Here is a 13,231-nt window from a genome sequence, read left to right as displayed (position 1 = left end):
CCTACCACATCTGCATGGGCAGATGTGGTAGGGAAAGCCACTAAAGGGGGGGTGCAAAGGGAAAATTGGGTGGGGAGGGGCAAGGGGGGTGGGGGTCCGATTAAGAAGAATGGTAAGGAGAGTGTGGGCATCATGAAAGGAAGTGTGAGCAAGCCACAGCGGCACAGGGGTAACCCGCCTTTCCTTGAGCATTCAGGTGTGTGACTTTAAATGTTAATGGTCTCAAGAATGAGGTCAAAAGGGTCTGGTAGGAGTGGGTGTTGAGAAAGTATGCCGTGGACGTCTGTTTCTTGCAGGAGCATAAGTATAGGTCAGGATGTGAGCTGCAATTGAGGGGTTATAAGATGTTTGTAAGTATGGCTCTACATGTTGCACATCATAGGGTGGGAGGAGAGGAAAGGGTTGTTCAGGTGGATGGGTATTGGGGGGAGGGGAGAGTATGTTTTGTGGGGGTTTATATGCCGGCAATTAGTAATATGAGGGTGAAAGCAGACTTTGTTAGGGAAGTTTTGTTCTATCTCTGGGGTTTACCTGCTATTTCGGTAATTGGGGGACATTGGAATTGTATGATTCGGCATGGGGATGTGATACCGAGGGGTGCGGGGTGTGTGTTGAGTGCTTAGAGGGATGTTTTGCAGGATGTGGGGGTAGTTGATGTGGTGGGCAGGGGGGGGTATCAGGTGGAGCATACGTATGTGCGGGGAAGTTATGAGGCACAGTTGGATAGAATTTATGTTATGCAGGGGATGGGTGTGGAGAGGGTTAGGACTATTGATATGGGTTTGTCAGATCACAGGGCAGTGTTGGCTGACCTTCGAATAGATGGTATTGCGCGCATATATCCGAGTTATTGGAAATTGAATGTGAGGCTTTTACAGGAGGAGATCTAGGTTTGTCCTCTCAGGACTGGTGGAAGGTATTTTGGGAGGCTAGGGATGAGGACGTGAATTTGCTTAACTGGTGGGAGTTGCATGCTGTGGCATGCAAAGAGTACGTAACCTTTATTCGGCGCATGGACACACCCTCATTTACAGGCTATCTCCCCCAACCAGCGAACCAGGTTGCTAAGAGTTGATGATGGGGCCCCATCGTTCAACTAGTGACCAGGTTCTAGCCAATAAGAAGGTGGGATTGACAATCGCAGAGGTTATGTGGATACCGCTCTCCTGTCTGCCCTTGTCATTCCCACTCTAGAGCTGGTTGAAGCACGGTCTGCTATCTTGTGGCTTCTATTTCTGCCTTGCTTACCGTGGAGTGCACTATATTTATCACTGTACATAGTGTACATATTGCTGTTATAATTGGTGAAGGATAATATAAGTCTAAACTTTTTCTACTGTGTTTATTTGCTCCCATTACACCTGGGATAACAGGCCATTTGAAATCCTAGGTTGTAATATGGGTAGCCTGTCCGAGAGCTGGACTTAGAGAAACGGTTGAGCTTAGGGTGAAGCTTGTAGCAGGAACATTGTGTAGCTTGCTGTTTCGCTTCGCTTTACAAATTTTGCGTGTCAGTTGCTTATGATCAGCCTTGCTATTGTGTGATCGTTCAGCAGCTCGCTACTAGCTTGTTCAGTGTGCTCGCTTCGCTACGGTCAGTCTTGTGTGCAGTCGGCTTTGCTTGTATGCGTATTCTGCAATCGTACTGTGCATAGCTAAGCGTGTTCTGCAAATTAACGTGTTACGTTGGGGTATTCGTACTGTGCATAGCGAATAACTTATGCCACCTAGACGAGTCAGACGCCTGGTGTCGGCATATACTTTGCATAACCTACCTAAATTGTCCCTACAGCGTTGTTGGCAAATTGCTCGTTCCATTGGCATTCCCTATAAACGCACTCTTACAGCTGCGCAACTGCGTTCACTTATTGCTGACATACTTATTGAAGAAGAGATGGCACATCAGACTCCTCCCTCTACGGGAGCTAGGGCAAAAACTACTATGTTCTCGCAGGAGGAAGATGATACACCTACGGAGCAAAATGGTCAGTATAGTGCAGCTGGGTTGTCTCAGGGTGAATCAGCGTCGTTGGCACTTCAGCTGGCAAAAATCAATCTTGAGCAAACTAGGGAACAGAGAGCATTCGCAAGGGAAGAATTTGATAGGGAAAGAGAAAGGAGGCAGTTTTCGCATTCTGTAAACGATTTCAGTTTACAAAAAGCAGTACAGCTTGTTCCCCGCTTCAATGAGGCCGAACCAGAGCAATTTTTCGAAAGCTTCGAAAATCAGGCTCGAGCCTTGAGGTGGCCGGAACAGCACTGGGCAGCGTTGGTTCATACAGCATTATTGGGTAAGGCACAGGAATTTACGTCGGTATTAACTGACGCTGAATTCTCTGATTATCAAGTAGTGAAGACCACAGTGTTGGGAGCATATACATGTATCCCAGCTAAATATCGTAAGACCTTCAAATTGAACAGGCGGCAGCTTGGTCAATCCCTGGTGGACTTTGTGAGACAGCAAACCAAAGCTTTTACCAGCTGGTATAAAGCGAGTGGTGTCTCTAACTTTGAGGAGCTGGTGCAGCTTATTCTGATTGATAACCTGCTGGAGTCTGTGGGACCAGAGGTTCGTGTCTTTCTGCAGGATCGTGACTTAACCACTGCATTGGAGGCGGCCAGGTTGGCTGATACCTTCGAAACGAACCGCTCCTTGTCCGAGCGGTCCCGTCTCTCTTTTCAACAGTCTGGCGTGAGCAGAGATCGACAACATTGGAGAATGAAGTGCCAGCCGGAGGGAGAGCGTCTACGACATCCAACCAAGTCACCTGGTGAGCCACGCTTCTCAACATATGGTCCCCCTGCGGAGAGGCAAACTACTTATGGAGCATCTCGACAACAATATCCAGAGAGGCACCAGCCAGAACGACACCACTTGCAACGTCATCAGGGAGTAAAGGGCAAGCCTGTCGTCTGCTTCAGGTGTAATAAAGTAGGTCATATCAGTTCCAACTGCCCCCAAAAACCTCAACCCATCGGGAAAATCTCTAATATCCCTAGTAACATGTCCCCTAGAGAAGTAGAAAAAGGTATGGCCCCTTATTATTGCGAAAGTCTTATTTCCCTTCAGGAAAACTCAGAACCAACTAAAGTAAATACCTTTAGAGATACTGGAGCATATTGCTCACTTGTCAGAGAAGGAATATTACCCCTTTCAGAGAATACTTCCTTGAATTCATCAGTTTTATTGGAAGCCTATGGAGGAACTATATATTCTGTTCCTTTGCATAAAATTTATGTACAGTGCAAATATTACACTGGGTACTTGACTGTAGGTATCTCAAAAGGATTTCCCATGAAAAATGCCATGTTATTACTGGGTAATAACATTACTACTGTTAGTTCGTGTCCTGAACCTATAATGATTAATGCTTCTCCAGTGTTGGCCATAACTCGGGCAACATCCCAAGGGCTGTCTGGGGAGAATGTTGACCTATCCTTGGACGACTCCGATCTCGGAATAGCCACGTTGTTTTATGAGACACACCGGCCGGAGTCTCGTAAATCAAGTGAACAGACCCCGATCAAGCCTTCCTATTCCCAGGTTGCAGGATTGCCAGATGTCTCTGTTTCCATGCCCGAGGGACTGTCCTTCCGGGAGGAACAACGTAAGGACCCTTCGTTAAAATTCGCTTTTGAGGCAGCCATGGGTAAATCCTCTTTGGGTCATCCAGTCAAGTATGAAGTTAAAAATGATTATTTGGTATGCACTGAGACTGGTAAGGAGACAGAGGGCCGGCAATTATACGACAGGTTAGTGGTTCCAACCAAGTATAGACCTCAGATATTAAATATAGCTCATAATACGTCATCAGGAGGTCACTTAGGAATTACAAAAACCTTGTATAGAATCACAAAAGAATTTTATTGGCCAACATTAAAGAAAGATGTGAAGAATCATATTAGGTGTTGCCGAGAATGTCAGCAAGTTGGAAAACCTGGACATTCTATTAAACCTGCACCTCTCCAACCCATACCTGCTGATGGAGAACCTTTTGCAGATTTAATTATAGATTGTGTAGGTCCACTACCTAAGTCAAAGTCTGGAAATCAGTATTTATTTACAATTATGGATAAAGTAACCAGATATCCTGAAGCGATCCCAATGCGTAGTATCAATACTAAAGCTATTCTCAAAGCTTTAACAAAATTCATTTCTTGTTTTGGCATTCCTAAAACTATACAAAGTGATCAAGGTACTAACTTCACTGCCAAAGCATTTAGGGAAGTATTAACTAGGTTAGGGATAATTCACAACTTATCCACTGCCTATCACCCTCAGTCCCAAGGCGCCTTGGAAAGATTCCACCAAACATTAAAAACAATGATGAGAAGTTTTTGCATGCACTTTCCGACAGATTGGGATGAATCTCTACCGTTGTTGCTATTCTCAGTACGAGAGACGGTGCAAGAGTCTACAGGGTATAGTCCGTTTGAGCTGATCTTTGGGCACAATGTACGAGGTCCTCTTCGGGTGCTCAAAGAAGGATGGATGGGAGAAGACGTAAGCTCAGCACTCTACAACCCGTCTTCAAGGTTGCAGGTGGCACGTGAGTTAGCCACGGCTAACCTAAAGATAGCTCAAAGTAAGATGAAACAGAGGTATGACAAAAGTGCACAATTCCGCTCCTTCCATCCAGGAGACAAGGTGTTGGTGCAGGAACCTATACCTGGCCACACCTTGAAAGCTAGATTTACGGGACCTATGCAGATAGTAAGTAGATTATCTGATTTAAATTATGTGGTAGCTCCCATTGATAAGACCTCAAAAACAAAAACTTACCACATAAATCAAATCAAGGCCTTTCATACACCAGATAAAGTCCCAGTAATGACTCTGTCCTCTACCTCTGAGGACGACTCTGACTCTTTGCACTCTATCTCTGAAATTAATACTAAACTTTCAAATTCTGTCCTCCTCAAGGATCCTAGCCCGTTAATGGATGGATTATCTGAAATACAAGCAACCAATTTAACTGAGCTTCTACAGTCATATCCTAATATTTTTTCGGATGTGCCGAAAAAATGTACGTTAGGTTACCATGATGTAGATGTGGGAAAATCTAAACCAATTAAACTCTCCCCCTACAGAGCTAATCCTGAAAAGCAAAGGTTACTTCAGCAGGAAGTAGACTTCTTGTTAGAACATGGTTTAGTGGAGGAGTCATCTAGTCCATGGGCTTCACCGTGCATCCTAGTAAAGAAGGCTGATGGAGGGTTTCGTATGTGCACAGACTACCGTAAAGTGAACGAGGTCACAATTACAGATGCTTACCCTCTTCCTCGTCTGGATGACGTAATTGACTTTGTGGGTAAGGCTACTTTTGTGTCCAAATTAGATCTCCTTAAAGGTTACTATCAGGTACCTTTGACAGATAAGGCGAAGGAAATCTCTGCCTTCGTAATTCCAGGAGGTCATTATCAGTATACAGTTACCCCCTTCGGAATGAAAAATTCCCCCTCTTCATTCCAGAAACTCATCCATCAGGCTATTAAAGGACTTGAAGGCACGGCAGCATACCTAGATGATATTGTTGTGGTGTCTGATACTTGGGATCAACACCTACTTAGACTTAAAGCTCTGTTTGAGACCTTTAAGAATTCCCAATTAACAGTTAATTTATCTAAATCTTCCTTTGGCCAGGCCACTATCACTTTTCTAGGCCATGAAGTAGGTAGTGGTAATGTTGCACCTAAACTTGCTAAAGTTCTTTCGATTAAAGATTATCCAGTTCCTCATGATAGGAAATCTCTTCAACGTTTCCTAGGCATGATAGGATTTTACAGAAGATTCTGTAAGAATTTCTCAGATATTGTAGCCCCTCTTACCTCTCTTACCAGTCATAAAGTTCCCTTTAATTGGACGTCAGATTGTAACACTGCTTTTAATAAAGCAAAAAGATTATTGTGCTCTGCACCCATTCTCTTGTCTCCAGACTTCTCCAAACCTTTTTCATTACAGGTTGATGCTTGTGAGTCTGGGGTTGGGGCGGTACTATTACAAATCGGGAACAAGGAGCTGCAGCCAATCGCATACTTTTCAGCCAAGTTCCAGCCACATCAGAGAGCTTACTCTACCATTGAAAAAGAAGCCCTCGCGCTGGTAATGGCTTTGGAGCATTTCGATGTTTATGTGGGCCAAACATCGCAGGTGGTCACAGTCTACAGTGATCACAACCCGTTAGTCTATCTCCAAGCCATGAAGAATCACAACACAAGGCTTATGCGTTGGACTCTCAGGCTGCAGCCCTACAATATTTTTATTAAATATATTGCCGGCAAAGAAAATGTGTTGGCAGACTCTTTGTCAAGAGTCTAGTTTAATATTTTATTTAGGTTAGGATGTATTTGTGGTAACCCCCCTTTCAAGCTCTTTTTTTTATCCCCTGATGTGGGGTTTTTTTTTAGTGAGGGGATACGGGCTACCGTCCGCTTGTATCTTGGACCTATGTTGGCTTATCTGACTGCTGTCTCACTCTGAGTTTAGGGTTTGGCTTTCAGGCACTAGGAAAGCTGAGCTCTATCTAAGAGTTGGATGGTGGAGAGGATAGGCGGTCCCATTATTTTGTGCCATGGCGGCACGGTTACCACTGGGAGGTGGCAGCCTAATCCTGAGCCTTCTCGGGGGTGGGGGTGTGGCATGCAAAGAGTACGTAACCTTTATTCGGCGCATGGACACACCCTCATTTACAGGCTATCTCCCCCAACCAGCGAACCAGGTTGCTAAGAGTTGATGATGGGGCCCCATCGTTCAACTAGTGACCAGGTTCTAGCCAATAAGAAGGTGGGATTGACAATCGCAGAGGTTATGTGGATACCGCTCTCCTGTCTGCCCTTGTCATTCCCACTCTAGAGCTGGTTGAAGCACAGTCTGCTATCTTGTGGCTTCTATTTCTGCCTTGCTTACCGTGGAGTGCACTATATTTATCACTGTACATAGTGTACATATTGCTGTTATAATTGGTGAAGGATAATATAAGTCTAAACTTTTTCTACTGTGTTTATTTGCTCCCATTACACCTGGGATAACAGGCCATTTGAAATCCTAGGGGGAGGGGAGAGTATGTTTTGTGGGGGTTTATATGCCGGCAATTAGTAATATGAGGGTGAAAGCAGACTTTGTTAGGGAAGTTTTGTTCTATCTCTGGGGTTTACCTGCTATTTCGGTAATTGGGGGACATTGGAATTGTATGATTCGGCATGGGGATGTGATACCGAGGGGTGCGGGGTGTGTGTTGAGTGCTTAGAGGGATGTTTTGCAGGATGTGGGGGTAGTTGATGTGGTGGGCAGGGGGGGGTATCAGGTGGAGCATACGTATGTGCGGGGAAGTTATGAGGCACAGTTGGATAGAATTTATGTTATGCAGGGGATGGGTGTGGAGAGGGTTAGGACTATTGATATGGGTTTGTCAGATCACAGGGCAGTGTTGGCTGACCTTCGAATAGATGGTATTGCGCGCATATATCCGAGTTATTGGAAATTGAATGTGAGGCTTTTACAGGAGGAGATCTAGGTTTGTCCTCTCAGGACTGGTGGAAGGTATTTTGGGAGGCTAGGGATGAGGACGTGAATTTGCTTAACTGGTGGGAGTTGCATGCAAAGGTGGAGATTTCAAAATTTTTTAAAGCACGTGGCATGGAACGGGCACGCTGGTGGTTTGACCTGCAGAATTACTTAGAGGGGCAGTTGAATGATTGTTATGGGGGGGGTAAGGAAGGTGTGAGTGGAGATATGGGGGGGGAACTTAGGAGTATCTTAGTGGAGATTCATAATGAAAGGTTTGATGCCCTCCGTGTCAGGGTAGGCTTGGAGGATGTCTTAAAAGGTGACAGGCCGTCCGGGTATGTTCTAAGGAAATTCAAGGACAGGCAGTTGATGGCTACTGTGCTGCATTTAGTGGTGGGGAGGGGGGGTTATGTGGAGGGTCAGGGTCTTTCTGATACAGACAGTATCAGTAGGTATACAGATTATTGGTTTAGGGAGAAATGGAGGAGGAGGAGGGAGGGGGTTGTTGGAATGGATTCATTTGGGGACAATGGAGAACATCTGGTTTTAGAGCAGGGGGACAGGGAAATGTTGGAGGGCAGCATTAATGAGGCAGAGGTGGAGGAGGTGGTGAATGGGTTGAGTCAGGGGAAGGCACCGGGAATAGATGGTTTATCTATCGATTTTTATAGAGCACATTGGGAGAGTCTTCGGAAGTGTCTGGCGGAAATTCTGAATTATATGTTGAGTAGTGGTAGGATGGGGCGAACACAGAAAACTGGTATTGCTGTATTGGTGCCGAAGGGGAAGGAGGGGAAGGGTTTGGGTGATTATCGTCCTTTGTCATTAATATGTAGGGATTATAAAATTTTTGCAAAGATATTGGGTAAAAGATTGCAGAAGGTAATTGGGGCTGTGATACATAGAGGTCAGTATGGGATCCCAGGGCGTAGTATGAGGAATGGGCAGTCAGATAAGGGATTTTATAGAGAACTGCCTGGGAGTGGGCGTCCTTGGTTTGGATTGGGCTCAGGCTTATGATTGTGTGAATAGGGAGTTTTTATGGGCCTGTTTGGAGAAGTTGGGTTTTGGAGGGGATGGGTTGCGAGTTGGGTGCACACTTTATATGAGGGGGCGATTGTGTGGGTGCAGGTTAATGGAAGGCTGGGGGAGCCAGTGCTGATGGAGAAGAGCTTAAGGCAGGGTTGTCTGCTCTCTCAGTTGCTCTTTGCATGTGTGCAGCATCTTTTCTTTGAGGCTGTGGAGGGGGAATTGCAGGGGTTAGAGGGGGGCTGCATGGGGGGAATTGTTGGATATGTTGATGACACCACTGTTCTGGTAATGAGTGTGGGGGCTTTAAGGAGGGCTGGTGAGGTAATTAAGAGTTTTGGGGACGTTTCAGGTATGGGAATTAATCTAGCAAAGTCTAGGTTATTGGAGGTGGGGAATTGGGTTGGGGGAGATTGGGGGGAGAAGATGGTCAGTTGGTGAGAGACTTAGGGTTTGTGGGATATGGTATATGGCGCAGGTGCAGGATTTCAGGAGGATCAACTCTGAACTAGTCACGAGGAGGGTTCTGGGCAAGCTTAGAGGCTTGAGGGTTAGGGAAGTGGCGTTACAGCAGCGGATTCTGGTAATTAACTTGCTTGTGTATAGTAAGGTATGGGGAGTGGCAGAGGTGTTTCCATTGCTGCCACAGGACATTCAGGAAATACAGAGGAGGGTTTTGAGGTTTGTGTGGGGGTATGGGAGGTCCTGGTTATGTAAGGAAGTGGTTATGACTGATGTGAAATGGGGGGGAGGGGGTCTAGGACTGATGGCTTTGGGGCCTCGGGTAATGGGCTTATACATTAAGCAGAGGTATATTAGGGTGGGGGGAGAGGGGTGTAAGGGTGGATAGGGTAATGAGGGATGCTAGAAACTGGTGGAGTGGTAGGGACTTGAGGGATTGCGAGGATTTGCTGAGGTTCTTATTAACAGTGAGACAGGATTCAAAATTGAAGGTTGAAACGTTGGTGGGTGTGGTGTGGGGACAGGATGTATTACAGGAGGTTGCCGTGTATCCCATGTATAACCGGCAGGTTATATGGAGGGAGTTCAGGCTGCTTAGGATACCAGCAAGAGTTAGGGAGTTGGTATACTGTTTTCTTATGGGAGTATTGGCATCCAAGCATGAGTTGCATAAAATGGAGTTGGTGAGGGAGGCGACATGCTTGTTCTGTGGGAGAAGGAAACTGCCTTTCGTGAGGTATATTTTTGCTCATCTTTGGGGGGGTAAGGGTTTGGATGGAGGGTGTTATCAGGCTGTTGAGGGGGAGTTGGTCGTTTCTTAGGGCTTTGTCATTGGATGTCAGTGGGGTATCAGGAGAAGTGGGACGGGCTTTGATGTATGTTATGGCGGATTATTTGCATGTTTCTTGGGGAATGAGGGAGATCAAAGGTGAGTTTAGGATAAAGGCATTAGGAGCTAGATTCTATAGAACAATGTGTAGGAATAGATTAATCTATGGGGAGCGTTGGGAGTCCAGTTTCTCGGAGGGTTATCGAAACCTCTCAGTGGGGAAACTCCTCTGGGCTCATGGGGGCGGGCAAGGGGCTGGTCTCCTTTCATGACTGTTGGGTATGGTAAGGTAGTGGAGTTTTTGTGTTGTATGTGATGTGTGAGTTGGGTATGTGAGGGTTGCAACTTGGCCTCTGGTTGTGTTCCTTGCATGTTGGTTCACCTTTTATTCATGTCAGAGACCCTGATTTCAGCATAGTATCACATATAAGTCACATATTTTTTTGTTTGGATAATTATTGCACTGTCGGGGATTGGTGGCTTAGGCATCTGTTATGATGGTTTATATAATGTTATGGGCCTTGTGCTGTTTTATATTTTATGGAAATTTTTGGTTCATTGTGTTACCAAGCATGTCCACAGGTAGTTTTTTAATTACTTGGGAAAATGTGTTTGCAGACGTTATGTTCTCCAGTAGCCCAAGAGATCGATAGTGTAGAAAATACTGTATATTTTCCAAAAATACAGTGTATTTTGTATGTAAATTGATGGAATATATTGTAGGTAATAAAAATTAATTTGTAAATAAATAAAGAACCAGCGATGGGTGAGCATCGCTGGGGAGGAGACGCCATTGTTTTGAATGGGGTAAAGGCACGCTAGTGAAATGTGCATAAATTTCGTCGCTCTGGAAGTTAAATTGTGGTTGAAACTTCCCAAATAAGAGCAGAAATTGTTGGAATTACAGTCCTGCATAACTTGAGAAGTCGAATGGACAGGACAACCATGGAACCCAACTAAATCATGTCTATTTTATGTTGAAATTCTGGCCAGTATTTTCTTCATATTTAGGCAGGGGTTTGTGTATGATATACCAAGTAATCTCCAGACAAATTGGTGAGTCGTATTATTATAAATTCTCCTTCAACGTATATGTATTCACATCTTAAATTTAATATACAGTCCACATATTTATATTAATGTTTTTACCAGAGTTCCCGGTGATGTATATTTCATTTGAAATTAATATAGGTCCAGAGTTACTTGTGGAGAGATAGATTATCGTAGGTATCGAAGAAGGACAGTTTTTGCTACCTAGGTGTCCTAAAATTCCTACTTGTCTCTGTAACCTTGATAAAGAATAATTATCTTTGTTACCATTTACTGGTATGTATCTTATGAGTTACATCCAGATAGTATGGGCTGTTTAATGCATATATGGCGGGCTAAGATTTAGTTGCAAGTGCTTCCTGCTTATTCTTTTATTCAGTGTCCTATGAACGCTTATTACATACTTAAGTGTCACCATTTGTTTCATGTTAATGCATTGTAAAATTTTATTTTTACAATGAAGTACTATTATGTTTCAAACAGGGAGATAGGGTTTTTATGTACTGTATGTAAGCAGTTTTGATACATATCTTGTTGGAATGTACTTAGGGGAGCTTAAATGTAGTTATATGGTTTTTCTTTGACCTGGTGTGGGTCACTGAGTTGGGAGGCGTTTTGTTCTCCATTATGTCATGAGTTTGTTATTTGTATGGGCTGTTCTTGTATATATAATGTTATGTCTTTTACTTGCGGGTGTTTCCTGCTCGTTGTTTATGTTGGGTTTTTATAGGGGTATGTGTCATTGTAATGTTTATTGTAGGCTTTGGTTTGCCTACTGTTTAAGTTAATGTAATGAATAATTTTATCTTTTGTATGCTGTATTATAATTTTTGTGTACTTTGTGCAAGGGGGTTTTTCTGTGGGGGGTTTTGTGTGTGCACAGGCATAAATTATGAGGTTTTGATTTTTGTTAATGTAATTTTCTGGGCTGTAGCTCTCTTGCTCTTTTCATTTTGTTAGGTGCTTCCTGCTCATTGTTTATGCGGGAAGTTTTATTGTGGTATGTGTCATTGCACTGTTTATTGTAGGCTTGGGTTTGTCTTTTGTTTAAGTTATTGCAATGTATAATTTTATCTTTTGTATGCTGTATTATATTTTCTGTTTACTTTGTGCAAGGAGTTTTATTGTACAGTGTTTTGGTTTTTGCACAAGCATGAATTGTGAGGTTTTGACTTTGTTAATGTAATTTTCTGTGCAGGAGCTATCTTCCTCTTTTCCTCCTGTTAGGTGATGGGATATACTTTAATAAATATGAACAAAATATTCAGGGTATGCAATGGGGTTGATGTAGGCCATTGTATTTGCAAATGGCTAATTCATGTGTTATTTTATTTATTTACATGTTGTGCTATATTATTTTAAATAATATATATATATATATATATATATATATATATATATATATATATATATATATATATATATATATATATATATATATATATATATATATATATATATATAAAAGAAGTAGCAGTTGGTTGAGTGATCAGTGGGTTGACGCCATATTCTAGGAACAGTAAACTTCAAAGCTCTTTTTTCTCCTCTGTATCATCCTGTAAAAGAACAAAAGAATTAGTTTCTGTTACATACATTTCATTTAAAAAAAATTTCATATTCAAGATTTTACCCTTCATATAACTAATGACTTTCTTACCTTCCAATGTTTTCTTACAATGTTCACCAGCAACATGAGGCGCCCAGGTCTTGTTTTGGTCCACAACTGGCATGACAAAATATGCTTTGTAAGCTTCACACATTTTTTTTAGATGCTGTTACAAAGAATTTCTTATGTCTTATTGAACTGACCACATATGTAGCAGAATGCATCTGGAGAATTATTGCAGCCTCGTGATGCCATGTCACTTCTTCTGATGTGTCTTCTTAAGTAGCCAGAAATAACTGAATGCTGGTTTATGAGCCCCTGTGTTTATATTTGCCAAGCAAAACCCTAGAACATAATAGTTGTACATCGGTCTTTCTTGAAAGTGTTCAGAAGTGCCAGGACCACAAAAGAAAAGTTCTGAGATCAAAATTTACTTTTTTAAATTTTGTTTAGTTATAAAGAATTGGGAAGTGATGCTTATTTTTCAGGAACTCGAAAAAAAATGAAATTTTGTTAGACAGTGTTATCATACACAAGAGCATATGTATAGTGAACATAGGATAACCCAAGAAAGTCAGAGTGACTTATTTCCATTGGGGTCCTTTTAATACCTTATTATTATACAGCAATAAAGGAATGAAACAGGCTGCCTGCACATGTCAAAGCCAGTCATAATATGAACCAGCTCAAGAAGAGAGTCAAAAGGTGTCTAATGAATGTAACGACAGAAAAGGAGGAGAATGATTTT

The sequence above is a fragment of the Cherax quadricarinatus genome, chromosome 46, assembly GCF_038502225.1.
Source record: "Cherax quadricarinatus isolate ZL_2023a chromosome 46, ASM3850222v1, whole genome shotgun sequence".
Lineage (NCBI taxonomy): Eukaryota > Metazoa > Arthropoda > Malacostraca > Decapoda > Parastacidae > Cherax > Cherax quadricarinatus.
The sequence above is the reverse complement of the archived record's forward strand: the minus strand, read 5'-3'. Positions refer to the sequence as shown.